This window comes from Rhinopithecus roxellana, chromosome 2, assembly GCF_007565055.1.
Source record: "Rhinopithecus roxellana isolate Shanxi Qingling chromosome 2, ASM756505v1, whole genome shotgun sequence".
Classification (NCBI taxonomy): Eukaryota; Metazoa; Chordata; class Mammalia; order Primates; family Cercopithecidae; genus Rhinopithecus; species Rhinopithecus roxellana.
This window is the reverse complement of record NC_044550.1, coordinates 91,665,949-91,683,887: the sequence shown is the minus strand read 5'-3', so window position 1 is coordinate 91,683,887 and position 17,939 is coordinate 91,665,949. Positions and strand designations below refer to the sequence as shown.

Genomic DNA, 17,939 nt, shown 5'->3' with positions numbered 1-17,939 from the left:
ATTAAACCTCCAATTTTGATTTCTGTCTAGCACTACAAAAAGTGTTAAGATGTTCAAAGTAGGACTACACATTCTAAAAGTCATTAACAACTTCACATGAATTCATTCATCCATCCATCCATCCATCCATCCATTACCCATTCACCCATGTAGCACTTCATCCATATATTCCGTATTTATTTAACAATTGCTCATTATGTGTTTCTTGTTTCACAAATACAAACATGAAAAATATTTCTGCTATGAAGAGCTGGCACTTCCAGGTTTACAAATTGACGGTGAATAACTGGCCTAATGGTTCACTTTCTAATATGAGAATGAGCAGTAAAATCATGAGTAAAAGGATGAATAGTTATTCTAATAGAAAACCCTAAGGCCCTGAGGTTACTACACATTTATTATGAATATACAATCTAATGGTCTGATATTTACTGTGAGAAAATATTTGCTGTATATTTCACTTCTTTGTTTCTGATTTTTGAGACTGTGGGATTTTGACTAGGCTGGATTTTTATTTCGGCTACAACTTAGGCCAACACAAATTACAAGCATTCGATTTGGAATTATCAAAACTCCTTGCTGGTGGATTAAAATTGGAAATGTATTTTAGAAATAATCAGGCTGGTTTTTAAATTGAGTTTTCAAACTAGAGAACTATACTCACTGAATATAAATTATCTAAGTGATGTTCAAAAGTGGGAAGAGCTAACATCACTTATTATTCATATAATTCCACCTTCAAATAATGGTGAAACATTTAAAATAGAAAAGATTAATAAAAAATGTTCAAGTGATATGGTAATTACATAAACTGTATTATTTTTCAAAATGCCTATTATTACTATGAAATATTAGGGGAACTTATAAAACTTCACAAAATGAAAAGCAGATAATATGATACAATCATGATTGCGGAGATTTTTCAGTTTAGTATCTAACACATTTTTATAGGTTGATAAATTGGGGCACAGTCCAAATGCATTCTCCTTATGACCATGTTATTATAATAATAATTACTTATATTACTCCTTCTAGATACTACCTATTTGAAGGAAATTATTATGTAGATTTCTATTACCACATATAAATATTGGCTGATTTTGAGCATAAATGGATATATATGATATTCACGATCTGAATCTGGCTATTTGTGCTTTACATTATGATTGCAAGATCATTTTGTTCATAGCTGTTGCTAGTGTAATTCTTTGTTTTATTGCTGTGAAGAAACTGATTACAGTTGATTCTCATTGTTGTGGATTCTGTATTTATAGTTACCTACTTGCTTAAATTTATTTATAACCATGGAATTTTATGGTCATTTGTGGGCATACCTATATGTGAAAACTTTTTTATTGCTAAATATACACATGCCCCTCTGTATTTGAACAAGAAGATATTCTGCCTTCTTGTTTTAACTTTCACACTCTAAATGAATATTCTTTCCATGCTCAATTTAATACCTTTTAAAAAAAATCTGTGCTTTTGACAATTTTGCTGTTTAAAACGGCTTCCACACATAGTGTTGAAGTGCTGTCTAGAGTTCCCAAGTACAAGAAGATTGTGATGCGCCTAATGGTAAGCTTTGTTCAGGCATGAGTTGTAATGCTGTTGGCCGTGAGTTCCATCTTCATCAGTTAACAATGTGTATTAAATAAGATGTCTTTAGACAGATACATACATAAAACAAGGTGATGTATTGATTGGTTGATTACAATAATATGAACAAAAGCTCAACAGATCAAAACTCTTCACTTCCTTTATGAAATCAGTATTCAGTAATTCGGTGTTAGTGATGATTTATAGAGGAACTATCATAAATAATTAGAATTTACTATATTTGAGTATCAGACTTGTATTTATCCATTCTACTGCTAACAGACATTTAAAGTGTATTTAAATTTGTACTATGGTGAATAATACTATTTGCTACAATTTTGTACACTTTTTGTGTGCAAAATATGCAATTCTTTTCATATATACATATATGAGTTGAAATGTGAGACCAAATATTACATGTGAGTTTATGTGTGTGTATGCATGTTAAGCTATCCAAGGTGCATCATTTTCCAAATGATTATATTATATTTAACTTCCAAAAATAGCATATGTGACTATCAGTAGTGATAAATTTTTAACTAATATTACATTTAATCTACTGATGAAATGAAGGAGCTGTGAAATCTTTACACTATTGAGACTTTTTCTATATTTCTGCATTGATGACCATTTTGTTTGTTAACATTTTACTTTTAAGTTTTATAATAACCATGTATTTCTCGAATAAATTCTTAAAATTGAAAAAGCCAAAATATATCTTCTAAAAATTCAAAGTAAATTATTAAAATTTAAATTTCTATGTATATGTTAAACAATAGTTTAAATAAAAGAGGAGAATGATTAACTAAGTTCAGAGATAGACCTGAATTACAAATAATGCAGTAAATCAAATAATGCAGTGTAATGAGGAAAAGAGAAGGAAAATATAAATAAGGAATTAAGACATAAAGTCAGAATTAACATATGTGCAATAATATTTCCTAAAATAGATAATAGAAAAGGGAAAAGTTAATATTTTGGTCAAAATGAATAATAATTGCATAAAGTATAATAAGCTATAATAATTAATAATTTATATAACATGAAACAATATAAAACCACTTATGTAAAACCTCAGATTTAGGAGGACAATGAAACTCAATTGGAAAACAAAAACTACACTTTAAAAAGGCAGTAATTTATCTGACTTTTTAACATCTTCCTTTTTCCTTTTGGTTGTGTCACTTCAAAGAGGAAGATCTTAAAAGGCGGATAAATTACTATGAGATGGTAGCAAATTTCTCAGTAGGAATAATGAATATCAAAATAAAGTAAAATATTACAAAAAGACTAAGTGGAAATTTAAAAAATAATTATAAAACTAGGGCACGATGTGTTTATTGTGTCAGACACAAAAACATAGACTTTATCACCAATGTAAATGGAAACAACATGGTAACAAATTGTTTACTTCAGGAATCAGGAAAATTAGTCGTAAGTTTGATCTGATAGTGAGCAAGGGAATTGATAAACATATGATCTATTAAAATATTAACTGTAGAAAACAACAAAAATAGGAGCAGCTTGCATGTAGAATGCAGGAGCCAAGGTGAGCAAAAAGGATCCTGTCCTTTAAATTTGGGGTATCTGTTCTTTGATTGTTGATTGACACTTCTGATTACAGAGCTACAGACAGAGGTGAGTGAACATTGTTGTTACACCTTGCCCATTGTTGCAAGCTTCTCTTCCTTTGGTAAAAGTGTCTTCCAGGATGTGTAAAGCCTAGTGCCTGTTTATACTCCTCTTTCAGTTTTCTCCATTTCTTCATTTTAGAACCAGACATTAAGTACTAGTTTATTCAAAAACAAGTGCATATAGGAGAAAAATTAGAAAGTGACCAGTTGGTGCTCAGAGGAAGGCTCAGAAAAATACCTTAGAAGACTTTAAGTTTACATTAGGCTGAACCTTGGAACAGAGACAGCCTACAGTAATAAACAAAAGCAAAAATTGCAACTAAAAAAAACAGCAGCGACTGGGCACAGTGGCTCACGCCTGTAATCCTAGCAATTTGGGAGACCAAGGTGGGTGGATCACTTGAGGTTGGGAGTTCAAGACCAACCTAACTAACATGGAGAAACACCATCTCTACTAAAAATACAAAACTAGCTAGGTGTGATGGTGCATGCCTGCAATCCCAGCTACTCGGGAGGCTGAGACAGGAGAATCGCTTGAACCCAGGAGGCTGAGGTTGCTATGAGCCAATATCATGCCATTGCACTCCAGCCTGGGCAACAAGAGCAAAATTCTGTCTTAAAAAAAAAAAAAAAAGGCAAACAAGAGGAAGGGGAATAATCTGTTCTCTACAATTATCACAGTTATTACATTTGAATATCTAGTCTTCAAAAACAAACAAAAAAAGTCACAAGGTATACAAAGAAACAGGAAAGTATGGTCATTTAAATAAAACAGAATCACCTGTAATCCCAGCACTTTGGGAGGCCAAGGCAGGTGAATCACTTTGGGAGGCCAAGGTCAGGATATCATAACAATCCTGGCTAACATGGTGAAATCCGTCTCTATTAAAAATACAAAAAGAAATTAGCTGGACGTGGTGGTGGGCACCTGTAGTCCCATCTACTCAGGATGCTGAAGCAGCAGAATGGTGTGAACCCAGGAGGCAGAGCTAGGAGTGAGCAGAGATCATGCCACTGCACTTGCACTCCAGCCTGGGTGACAGTGTGAGACTCCCCCTCAAAAAAAAAAAAAAAAAGAAGAAAAGAAAACAAAAACAGAATCAACAGAATGCACTCCTGAAAAAGACCTGAGGCAGATTTACTAGATAAAAACATTAAAACAACTATCTTAAAGATGCTCAAAGCACTAAAGATAAAAAGAAAGTTGAGGAAATAATGTAAAAACAAAATGGAAATATTGAGAGGTGAAGCCAGCTGGGCTTCTGGGTTGGTTGGGGACTTGAAGAACTTTTCTGTCTAGCTAAAGGATTGTAAATCCACCAATCAGCACGCTGTATCTAGCTAAAGGTTTGGAAACACACCAGTCAGCACGCTGTCAAAACGGACCAATCAACACTCTGCAAAATGGACCAATCAGTTCTCTGTAAAATGGACCAATCAGCAGGATGTAGGTGGGGTCAAAAAAGGGAATAAAAGCAGGCCACCCAAGCCAGCAGTGGCAACCCACTCTGGTTCCTTTCCATGCTGTGGAAGCTGTGTTATTTGCAATAAATCTTGTTGCTGTTCAGTGTTTGGGTGTGTGCTACCTTTGTGAGCTGTAACACTCACTGTGAAGGTCTGCAGCTTCACTTCTGAAGTCAGCAAGACCATGAACCCACCAGGAGGAATGAAAAACTCCAGATGTGCTGCCTTTAAGAGCTGTAACACTCGCTGTAAAGGTCTGCAGTTTCACTCTCGAAATCAGGGAGATCATGAACCCACCAGAAAGAAGAAACTCCAGAAACATCTGAACATCAGAAGGAAAAAACTCCAAACACACTATCTTTAAGAACTGTAATACTCACCATGAGGGTCCGTGGCTTCATTCTTGAAGTGTGTGAGACCAAGAACCCACCAATTCCAGACACAGTATTAGTAAATAATAAAAAATCTTTAAAAATTTGAAAGATGAAAAGTTACAATAATTGAAATGAAAACTGTACTAGAGGTATTCCGAAGCAGATTTCAGCAGATAGAAAAATCAACTAACTTGAAGATAGTGCAATCGAATTACTGAGTCTGAGGACCAGAAAGAAAAACAGTTGAAGAGGAGTGAACCAAGTCTAAGGCACCAGTGAGACTCAGTCAAGTGTACCAACGTATGCACTGTGGCAGTCCCAGAAGGAGAAGAGCGAGAGAAATGGACAACAGAATATGTGGAGAAATCATGGCTAAAAACTTTCCAAATTTAATGAAAAGCATGAATATAAACATACATGAAGATCAACAAAGTCCAAGTAAGATAGATAAAAGTGACCGACATCAAGACATATTAGAATTAAATTCTCAAAAGCCAAAAGCCAAAGAATAATGAAAGCAGCAAGAGGGAAACAACCCTACACATACTGTGTATCCTCAATAAGATTGTTATCAGATTTATTACTAGAAACTATGGAGGCAAGAAGGCAGTAGATCCATACGTTTAAAGTACTACAAGACTAAATTTAAAAAAAAAGTCAATCAAGGATCCTATATCAAACAAAAATTGTCCTTCAAAAGTGAGGTAGAAATTAAGACATTCTCAGATACACAATAGCTGAATTTGTTTGCTATTAGACTTGTCCTGTAAGAAATGTTCAAGGTAACCCAGCAAAGTAAAAAAACATAGGAGTAAATCATAACAGTGCACAGGCTGGGCACGGTGACTCACGCCTGTAATCCCAGCACTTCAGGAGGCTGAGGTGGGTGAATCACGAGGTCAGAAAATTGAGACCATGCTGGCCAACGTGGTGAAACCCCATCTCTACTAAAAATACAAAAAATTGGCTGGGCTTGGTGGCAGGTGCCTGTAGTCCCAGCTACTTACGTGCCTGAGGCAGGAGAATCACTTGAACCTGGGAGGCAGAGGTTGCAGTGAGCCAAGATTCTGCCACTGCACTCCAATCTGAGCGAGAAAGCAAGACTCCCTCCATCTTTAAAAAAAAAAAAAAAAAAAAAAAAAAATTAAAAAAATTAAAAAAACTAGACAGTAATTTGAAGTCATATGAAGAAATAAAGATCTTTATCAAAACAAATACATGGACAATCACAAAATCTAATATGATTATAGTAAAATTTGGTAACTTCACTTTTTGTTTCTTACCTGATACGAGAGTAATGCATAAATATCATTAGTCTAAAAGTTATTGTAACCTTGTTTTGCAAAAACCCTTTTGTTTTCTACATAATTTAAGAAAATAATGCATTTAAAAGAATTATTTATTTTTTTGGCACATGGTGTACAGTATTGTAATTTGTGACATAAACACCTAAAAGAGATCAGAATGGAGCTATTAAAGGAGCAAAGTTTTGTATGCTATTGATGTTTAGCTATTATAGAACTGCTATAACTTTAGGCTATTAAGTGTAATCCCCATGCTAACCACAAAGAAAATAGCTGCAGAATATAGACAAAAGAAAATGAGAAATTTAAACATTTCATTACAAAAAAATAACAACATGAATGAAGACAATAATGCAGGAAATGAGAGGGGAAATCTGTAAGGCATGTTAGAAGACATATAGCAGAATAACAAAAGTAAGTACCTTATCACTAAGTACTTTAAATATAAATGGCTTACATTATTTAATCAAAAGACAGAGATTGACAGAATGGATTAAAAACAGGTTCAAACTATATGCTGTCTACAAGCAGCTCACTTTAGGTATAATCACACTAAAAGTTTGAAAGATAAGGGATTGAAAAAGATAGTCCATGCACCAAGTAACCAAAAGGTAGAGGTAACTATACTAGTGCATGTCTCCATAGACTTAAAAAATCACAAGGGCCTGGTGTGGTGGCTCGCACTTCTAATACCAGCACTTTGAGAGGCCAGGACAGGGGCAGTGTGTGGCCCCAGGTGTTCAAGACCTACCTGGATAACATAGTGAGATGGTGTCTCTCTATATACGTATTTTTTAATTTGTTGGGTGTGGTGGCACACACTTGTAGTCCCACATACTTGGGAAGCTGAGTGATGTGGGCGCATCACTTGAGCCTGGAAGTCGAAGCTGCAGTGAGCTTTGGTTGTGCCACTGCACTCCAGCCTGGGAGACAGAGTGGGACACTGTCCCAAAATAAAAATAAAAATAAATTACAATAGACAAAGAGGGAGATAATTTATTAATAAAAAATTCAATGCAGCAATATAGCAAGCAGATTTAAAAATTATAAAGATGCATATACTTAATACTAAACCATCAAAAAATATGAAGCGAAAGCTGACAGAATTGAGAAATTTGGAGTTCTACAATGATAATTGAAAGCGTCAATTCCTCACTGTCAACAATCGGTAGAAATACCAGACAGAAGATAATAAAGGGAGTAGAGACCTTATCACAATAAACCAACAGATCTAACAGACAAATACAGAATACCCTATCCAATGACAATAGCATATATATTTTTTTCCCTCAAGAGCTCATGGAACATTTTCTAGGATAAATGATATGCTAGGCCAGAAATTAAGTCTCACTAGATTTTAAAAGTTAGACATGGCTAGGCGTGGTGACTCATGGCTATAATCCCAGCGCTTTGGGAGGCTGAGGCAGGTGGATCACTAGATCGGGAGATCAAGACGATCCTGGCCAACGTGGTGAAACCCTGTCTCTACTAAAAATACAAAAATTAGCCAGGTGTGGAGGTACACTCCTGTAATCCCAGCTACTCTGGAGGCTGAGGCGGGAGAATTGCTTGAACCCGGGAGGCAGAGGTTGCAGTGAGCCGAGATCGTGCTACTGCACTCCAGCCTGGCGAGAGTGAGACTATCTCAAAAAAAAAAAAAAAAAAAAAAAAAAAGGTTACATATAATAAAAATTAAGCATAAAATGTGGAAGTAGAAATCCATAATAGAAGTAAAATTGGAAGTCTTTTTAAATTGTGGAAAATAAAACAACCTTAAATAATCCATAAAAAAAAAAAAGTCATGAGGAAAATTAGAAAATACTTAGAAGCAAATGAAAATAAAAGCACAACAGACCAAAACTTATGGGACATAGCAAAACCAGTGCTGAAGGATGTGAAGGGAGTGGAATTTAGAATGATAAATACATTTTTAAAAAATAAAGGAGTACCTCAAATCAACAACCTATCAAAAAACTGAAAGAAAAAGAAGTAAAGTCAGAGCTAGCAGAAAGAAGGGACTGATAAAAATTAGGCAAAAGATAAAATAGAGAATAGAGAAAACTATTGAAACCAAAAGTTAGTTCTCTAAAAAGATCAAGAAAATAGCCGGCACGGTGGCTCATGCCTGTAATCACAGCACTTTGGGAGGACGAGACAGGCAGACCACGAGGTGAGATCGAAACCATCCTGGCTAACACGGTGGGACCCCGTCTCTACTAAAAATACAAAAAAATTAGCCGGGCATGGTGGCACGCACCTGAAGTCCCAGCTACTTGGGAGGCTGAGGCAGGAGAATGGCGTGAACCCGGGAGGTGGAGCTGGCAGTGAGCCAAGGTCGCGCCACTGCACTCCAGCCTGGGCAACAGAGCGAGACTCCATCTCAAAAAAAAAAAAAAAAAAAAAAAAAAAAAAAAAAAAATCAAGAAAATTGACAAGCTATTAGCTAGATGAGATAATTAAAAGAGATTTTAATTAATAAAATCAAAAATGAATGTGGGGCCATTACTATTATACCAATGCTTTAGAAATGCAAAGGATTATAAGAGAGTACCATGAACAATAGTATGTTGTCAAATTGGATAACCTACATAAAATGGACAAGTTCATGGAAACACAAAATGCAGCAAGACTAAATTATAATAAAATAGAAAAAATAAATATACTTACAAATGCTAAGAAAATTGAATCAGTAATCAAAAATAGCTCAACGAAAAGCACTAAACCTGATGATGTCACTGCTGAATTTTACCAAACATTCAAAGAGAACTAACACCAATATTTTTCAAATCTTACTAAAAATATTGAAGAGAAGTAAATTCTGTCTAACTGAGGCAAGCATTGCCATGATACTAAAGCCAGACAAAATTACTACAAGAAAATACACCTACAGCCCAAGATGCCTTATGAACACTGATGTAAAAATACACAGCTAAATATTAGCGAACCAAGTTCAGCAGCACGTAACTACATCATACCCATAACCAAGTAGGATTTATTCCTGGAATGCAAGGATGATTCAACGTATAAAAACAGATCATGGTAATAAACAACCTTAACAAAACGAAAGAGAAAAATTACATGACCATCTCAGTTGATGCAAAAAAGCATGTGATAAAATTTAACACTCTTTCATAACAAAAATACTCAAGAAACTAGGAATGGGAAGAAACTATTGCAACATATAAAACCCATGTGGGAAAAACTCAAACGTGAAAGACTGAGCTTCTCCTCTAAGTTCAGGAAAAAGACAAGGATGTCCACTTTTGCCACTTCTACTTAACATTGTACTGGGCTTCCAGCCAGAACAATTCGACTAGAAAGATGAATAAAAGCCTTCCAGTTAAAAAAAGAATAAGCAAAATTATTTGCAGATGGCATGATCTTACATGTAGAAAACCCTAAAAATTATGCAAAAACACTATTAGAACTAATGAATGAATTCAATGAAGTATCAGGATAGAAAGGAACATGCATGAATCTGTTGCATTTCTATACACTAATAATAAAAAATTGCAAACAGAATTATGGAAACAGTCCAACTTGTCATAGCATAATAAAGAGTAAAATACATAGAGATTAATAAAGAAGGTGAAAGATATACAAGGGAAATTACAAAATATTGCTGAAAGAAATTAAAGGAGATATATAAATGGGAAAACATCCCATGTTCATGAATTGAAAGACTCAATATTGTTAAGATGTCAGTACTACTCAAAGCAATCTAGGGATTCGGAGAAATTCTTATCAGAATTTCTTCTTCAGAAATTGTCGCAATAGATTTTAAAAGTTAAACATGGCGAGGCACGGTGAATCATAGCTATAATCCCAGCACTTTGGGAAGCCTTATCAAAATCACTAAGGCTTTTTTTTTTTTTTTTTTTTTTCAGAAATAGAGAAGCTCTTATTTCCTAAAATTCATATGGAATCTTAAGGGACCCTAAGTAGCAAACCTAATATTGAAAATGAAGAACAAAGCTGGAGCAGTCTCATTTTCTTATGTCAAAACTTATTACAAAGGCTACAATAAACTGTAGTACTAGCATAAAGACAGGCATACAGAATAATGGAATGGAATAGAAAACTTGTGAATAAACATATATAGTCAATTTTTTTTATAAGGGTGCGAAGACCATTCAATGGGGCAATGGCAGTCTGTCTACAAGTAATGCTGGGAAAACTGGATGTCCACATGCAAAAGAATGAGGTGAACCTTACATAACACCATAAATAAAAACGAACACAAAATTAATACAAGACCTAAATTTCAGGTGCAAATTTTAAACTGTTAGAAGAGAGAGCAAAAAGTTTATGATATTGGATTTGGCAAGGATGTCTAAGATGGGACAACAAAGGCACAAGCAACCAAAGAAAAATTACATAAATTGGACTTAATAATTTCTTTAAAAATTATTCATTCACAGATAATAGTAACAGCGAAAAGTAAAAGGGCAACCCACAGAATAGAAGATGTATGGAAACCATATATCTGTTAAGGGATTACTATCCGATGTATATAGATAACTCCTAAAACTCAACCACAAAAACAACCAAAACTGGATTCAAAACTGGGCAAATGTAATCCCAGCACTTTGGGAAGCCGAAGCGGGCGGATCACGAGGTTAGGAGATCGAGGCCATCCTGGCTAACACAGTGGAACCCTGTCTCTACTAAAAAAAAAAAAAAAAAAAAAAATTAACCGGACGTGGTGGTGGGCGCCTGTAGTCCGAGCTACTCAGGAGGCTGAGGTAGGAGAATGGCATGAACCCGGGAGGCGGAGCTTCCAGTGAGCCAAGATCGCGCCACTGCACTCCAGCATGGGCAACAGAGCGAGACTCTGCCTCAAAAAAAAAAAAAAAAAAAAAAAAAAATGCGCAGGGAACTTCGATAGACATTTTTCAAAGATGTTATACATATAGCCAATATGCGTGTAAAAAGATGTCCGATATCAGTAATCATTAGGGAAATGTAAATGTAAGTCAAAACTACAATGAGATGGCACCTCATACTGATTAGGATGGCTACTACCAAACAAAAAATAAGTTTTGGCAAGGGGTTGGAGAGATTGAAACCCTTGTGCATTATTGTTGGGAATATAAAATGGTGGAGCTGCTTTGAAAGACAGTTTGGTGGTTATTTAAAAAATTAAAAATAGAATTATCATGTGGCAGTAACTCAAGGGTCTGTTGACAGATGGATAGATAAAATATGCTTTATACACGCAATGGAATATTATACAGCTTTACAAGGGAAAGAAATTCTGAAATACGCTACAACATGGGTGTAATCTGAGGACATTATGCTAAGTGAAATAAGCCAGTCATAATAAGACAAAAACTGTGTGACTACATTTATATGAGGTAATTAGAGTAGTGAAAATAATAGAGACTGAAAGTAGCGTAGTAGCTTCCATGGCTAGGAAGAGGCAGAATTGAGGAATTATTGTTTAATGACTGCAAAGTTTCCATTTTACAAGGTAAAAAGAATTATGGAGATTCATAGGGGTGATGATTGCACAGAATTATGAACATATTTCAGTACACTTAAAAATGGTTAAGATGGTAAATTTCATGTTAAATTTATCTACCGAAGTTTTTAAAAGTGAAAAAAATGCTAATGAAATAGATAAATCTGGGAATTTTGGCAAACAACAAGAACAAAAGTCACAATACTATCAGAATTGAATGAAAAAAGAGATATACACACAGTCTTACAGAGAATAAAAGCAACTAAGAAAATATTAAGTTAAAATCACGCTGGTAAAATTTGAAAAGAGTATGAAAGACCAAATTAAAGAGAAAATATAAGTTAATGACATGAAATACAAGAAGAAATCAAGAAAAAATGATTTTATGACTGACCAAATGAATTAGGAATACTGAGACAAAAAACAATTATGTTAATCTAAAAATGTGTATCTTCGTTAAGCGGTTCTAACAGTCACTGTATATTCTCAGATATTCTACTATCAAAGACAAATCCTAACCTTCTCTTGATACATTTTGTCCCATGCCACCCTTTCTCAGCCTTATTACCTCACTTTCTATAGCTGCCCTCCATCAGGAGAACAAAATCAAAAGCAGCATATCAAATATGTTCCAACTGTAAAAAAAAAAAAAAAAAAAATTGTAGGCATTTAATCCTTGGAGCAAAACACAGAGGCAGCATTATGTAGTGGAGGTCGCTCACTCAGCTCTGGAGAGGTATGTGATGGGATTATTACCTGTCAATTATAAAAAAGGGTTTTCAATTATGAGAGCTATTAAATACCTTGCTACAAAGCAGGAGAGTGAAAGAGCAACTGCAATTGTGTGGGCCATTCTGGACAAACTATTCTACAGAAATGTAGTGATCACCTGAGTATAAGGAATGAAAATTTCCATACTGGGTACATCTATGCAGTATTCTTTCTGCGAGGGAAACTACTTTTTGCGGCATGTTGTTGACTGTAAATATCTACCTCAAGTTTTATATATATGCTACCAAAATACATACATTTATCTTTAAAAATATATGTTTTGCTATTTTTGAATTTACCTAAGCCTTCTTTTTTGCAGCCATGTATAATTTCAGCCTGTGCACCTCTTTAGATAATGAGTTCCATAACTCTCCTACATGCTGGGTGAAATAACACATCCTTATATTTGTCTTAACATTACCTTAGGACTATGTGAATTTTAGTCCTCAGAGCACATGGTTAAAGTTGAATTATGAATATGCCAGTGACTCCATTTTTATACTTGAAAATAATTCATCTTTTAGAATTTTAAATTCTCTTGAGGTTTTTTCTAATTTAAAACAATATGTAAAATGGTTGATTTTACAGACAAAGATACCAACTTTTGTTTTATAAATTAATCATCCTAGTAACCTAAGTGTATAAAGACTTCACACATTTACATTTATGGTGAACTGCGAAGTACAAATTTAATTTTATAAAAAGTAAAGCATCGACTCTCAATTTGACCATTTTTGTCAACTGAGCCCAGATTCAAAGTTAGAATTTTTTTGTGTCCAAATGATGTTTTACTTCTTTACTGTATGATGTGCTTTTATTTACCTATTTTTTTCTAATCTGAGCATATTATACAGAGGCAACTAAGAATACTAATTGTGATCAAAATTTAGTTAATTTTTCCCGAGCATTATAAAATGGCATACATTATACATAGTATGGATATAGAAATAAGGCAGTGAAGTCCAAAAATCAAAATGCCTTCTTGAAAAAAACAACAGTAAAGAAAATAATGTTACACTTATTGAAATTTAAACTTTGAAGTTTTCTTTTTCAGTCCAAACTGAGCACCTAGTATTTCATGCTATCCTCATCCATGAAATTATATTTCTGATTTTTTGCATGTATTTGACTGTGTGAACTGGTATTAAATGTGTATTTTGGGACTAAACATTCTTTAAAATTTAAACTGAATATTACATATTATTATTAAAATGATAAATATTTTCATGACAATATAAGATTTTAAAAACTATAATAAATTATTAGCATTAGGAGATCATTGGGATATTTGTTTTCAGCAAATACATCAATATGATTTTATCTGCAGCTAAAAAGTAAAGGTCATGTTTTTTTAATGGAATCTATAAACTTGGTGTTGCTTTAAATGTCAAATTGTTTCAATTATTGCTTTTCACACCATCAAAGTTTTTGTAAGAATGTCATACAGGTGACGTTTTGTAGTATAAAAGATTAACTAGTAAACAACTGACCTCATTTTGTGGTCTATGGAGTACGATCAAGTTCTGCTTGGATGCAGAAGGGGCTTATTGTAACACCTCGGGAGTGTTCTGAAGTATCATCAGCAGTCTTCTCCAGTCATTAGCGTATTATCTTGAGAACCACATCATTATTTAAAATTAGGTTCACTTAATTAGCCAGCTGGTTCTTTCCTTGTCAGACTGATAAACAAGCTGTGCTTCACTGTTCCTTCATGTCAAGACCAAACCACAAGTTCTGTGTATCTTTGTTGCTATTGTCAGTATTTCATGTTTAGAAGTTGCTACAACTGGTCCATGACTAGGGCATCATGTATTTTAAATTTGTTTTATATGCACCCCCTCAAGAAATATTGATGAATTTTTTAATACTATGTATGTTGAGATTGTGAGGGTGTTAAGTTTAGACAGCAACAAAAGAAATTTTAAAATCTCATAATGTAAGTAAATTGAGTATCCTTCAACAATGTTTTAAAAATAGTAAAGAAAAAATGCTTTTATCAATATGTGTATAAAGCTACAACAAATAACTTTTTTGTTATTTCACTATATATTTTATATTATTATACAAAGCAATAAGGTAAAAAGTTCATTCATCATGACAATATAACAGTGCTTGCATGAGAAACTGAGAAATGTAGATTCTAGAACTCATATATAAATCACGACTATTGATTGAGTACAATTTTAAACATTATTATTTGAAACATATTTTTGAAAACATTTAATAATTCAATAAAACTGCAGAAGAGAGATTGTAAATTAATAATATCAATATCACCAGGCTAAGCAAAGGCTACTGTGTGAACAACATTTATTTTAGTAATTATGATGTAGGAGAGAAATTTCCAATATAGAATTGGAAGCTATCACTTAAATAAAATCTTACAGAATCATTCAATAGATGCAAAGTGATCCTCTTTGTTCTGTTATGATGGTTCCAACTGCCAGCTACAAGTAAGTCTCATTTCCATAGGCTTCTCAATACAGTTTGAAAACAACTTTTCTAGCAAAATAAATTTGGGTAGTCAAGTGTAAATTATACTGCCGTTCGTGGTGGCACTTGTCTGTAGCTACTTGGTAAACTGAGGTGGGAGGATTGCTTGTGACCAGAAGTTGGAGGCCAGCCTGGGCAACTAGGAAGAACCCATCTTTATTTTTTTAATGTAAATTACAGTAAGCAATACATGAGCATTATATAGGTTAATTTTGAAATAAAATATGAGCACATAACTAATGCTTTTTCCTAATTATATATTCATGAATAATGCATTCACTTCATGTCATTTTTCCTAAATTAAATGAATGGTGACTGCATAAACAAAAAATGTGCACACCAGTGGGCTCCAAAGTGGAGCATGTGAAACCCAAAGAACTTACAGGTGACTAGTTATGGGAAGAGAATCCTGTGACATCAGTTCACAATTTTTTCATCTTAAAAAAATCATATTGTACTTAATAAAAAGCTACTATAAGGACCAATATTGAAGGCCTGAATTTATCTGTATGTTGGATGGTCAGGTAACATATAGTGAACTCTAGTGTCTTGAGAAGAAAGTGGGGATTTTACAGTATGAAGGGATCAGCATTGGTACTCTTAGTCTTCTGCTTACTTTTATCCATATAAAAGGAATAACAATAGTGCATACTTCAACAAAAAGACTATTATGAAAATTAAATTTTTAAAATCTGTGTCTCGTACAAATAAGGTATCTGTAAAACACCTCATTAAAAGAGCCAGGTTGTATAAGCTGAGTGCAGGAGTATAATTATTTTTGTTACATAAAATAATCTCAATTTCAACATCAGAGAAATTTTTTTAAGAAAATAAATAATAGTAATAATGATCATGATCTTAATAATAATAATTAGTTGCCATGCTACAAAATGTTGCGACTTACTTTTTACAATTAAGTAGACTTAGAAGTTTATTAATTATAAATTGAGAATACTATTTCACTAAGTATTATTCTAAGTGCATAGTTTATATCATTAACCTAAACAAACACAAAAAGCTTAACTTCTGGGAGCGTAGAATCTATTAGATGGAGGCAGATAATAAATAAATATAGTAAAATACAAATTATGCCATATGTAAGGTGGTAAGTGCTCTTGGAAAATGTAAAGCGCAGAGCAAGGACGGGGGGGCTTGGGAAAGCTGAGGAGAAGGGGTATGCACACAGGGAAGGAGGGTTTGATTATTAAATAGGGTGATCAATCTGGCCGTGCTGAGAAAGTGAATTATGAGTAAAGATGTTGAGGAAGCAGGCATTGGGATTCTATGGAAGAACTTTTCAGGGAAAGACCCTCCAAAAGGCAGAAGCATGGATGACATATTGGATGAACAGCAATGGAGGCCAGGAGATTCTGTATCAGAGACATCGAGGAAAGTGTAGTTGGCGACGAGGCTGGAGAAGACTGGGGAGGTGTCAGTTCAGGTAAGGCCAGGTGGTCATTATAAGGACTTTTGGCTTTCAGTCTAAAAGAAATTAGAAGATCCTGTAAATTTCAAGAGTATCTTAGCAGGTATTTTGTAAAATCCAGCACAAAATTTATCTCTTCCAGAAACTGATATTTTGGAGCTGATTATTGTCATGACTTGTCTGATGCTTAAAGAATGGAAAAAAAAAAAATCACTCAAACAAATTTGTGAGAAAGACTGATGAGTATAAGGTTAGAAGTTAGACACCATGTGATAATGATAATGGTGACTGTGTTCATGGGGATAGTAGGGCTATTGCAAAGGGATCATCATTTAGAAGGTAGATTCAATTGCATTTCCTGAGGATGTGAAGTATGGGAGGAAGATGGCAGTCAAGGATAACAGAGTCTTTGCAATCCTTTGCATAACAGGTGGAGAACCATTTCAACTCTTTCGTGACAAAGAAGTTCAGAAGTTGTCTTGTGGCAAAAACATAATTTCTTACGTGTCAAAAATATTGCCCTTCTGTTCTATAAAATCCAGTTGGTCTAAATTTACTAATTCTTTAAAGTCAATTTCAAGAGCACACGAGCAAGTATTTTGTAAAATCCAGCACATTATTTATTCCCTTGCCAAAGCTGATGGTATTAATAGTAACATATCTGCTTTTCTGACTGAAAATTGAGTCATGAAAGTATTATCCTGAAGGTAGCCATTTGGAAATATTTTTATCATTAATATATGATTCTGAAAAAAAAAAGAAAAAACAATATATGATTCTGTTGATGAAAATCATATAAATGTTTCCTGTATAAAATGTGTTATTTTATACTTGTAAACTTATAAACAAATTTTCTTAAAATTGCAATTTTTCCAAATAAAGTATGTTACATTACATTTTTTTATTTTGATCTGCATATATTTTTCAATTCTGGTGAACTTTTATAACCAGACAGCAAAATAACTGAATTTAGTGCAAAACTTTTGAAAAGCTGAAACAAAATGTTCAAAACTTTTAGAAATCATTGAGTAGACATTTTTCAAAGTCCAAAGTTATTTTGAAAATCGGCTGATATTTTTCTCCTCCAAATACATATATCCTAATTTATTTGAAGGCAATTCATCATGAACTGCCTTCTGATACTTCCTGTAAAATATTTCCATAAGTTAACTTTTAAAAGCATTCTCTTTCCATTCATAAAAATATTCGTTCTTGAAAGCTCAATGAAAGCCTTACCTCTTTTCCTTATATTTTATCCTGCATTGTACTGCTTCCTCTGAGCTTTCGTAGTGTGTGGTCCTTTTTATTTTTGTTTTTGTGACACACATCAAGTATTTTAAGTGCTCTTTTCACCCTCTAGTCTGTAAATTCTTCAAGGACAAAAACAGGTTTATTTTCTCTTCTAGTCTC

The 17,939-nt window shown here is 33.8% G+C and overlaps 1 protein-coding gene across 3 annotated transcripts in view; it reads left to right on the top strand.

Moving 5' to 3' along the window:
• Window positions 1-17,939, top strand: part of FSTL5 (follistatin like 5) — an 838,888-nt gene that overhangs the window by 737,774 nt on the left and 83,175 nt on the right. The window lies entirely within an intron of this gene.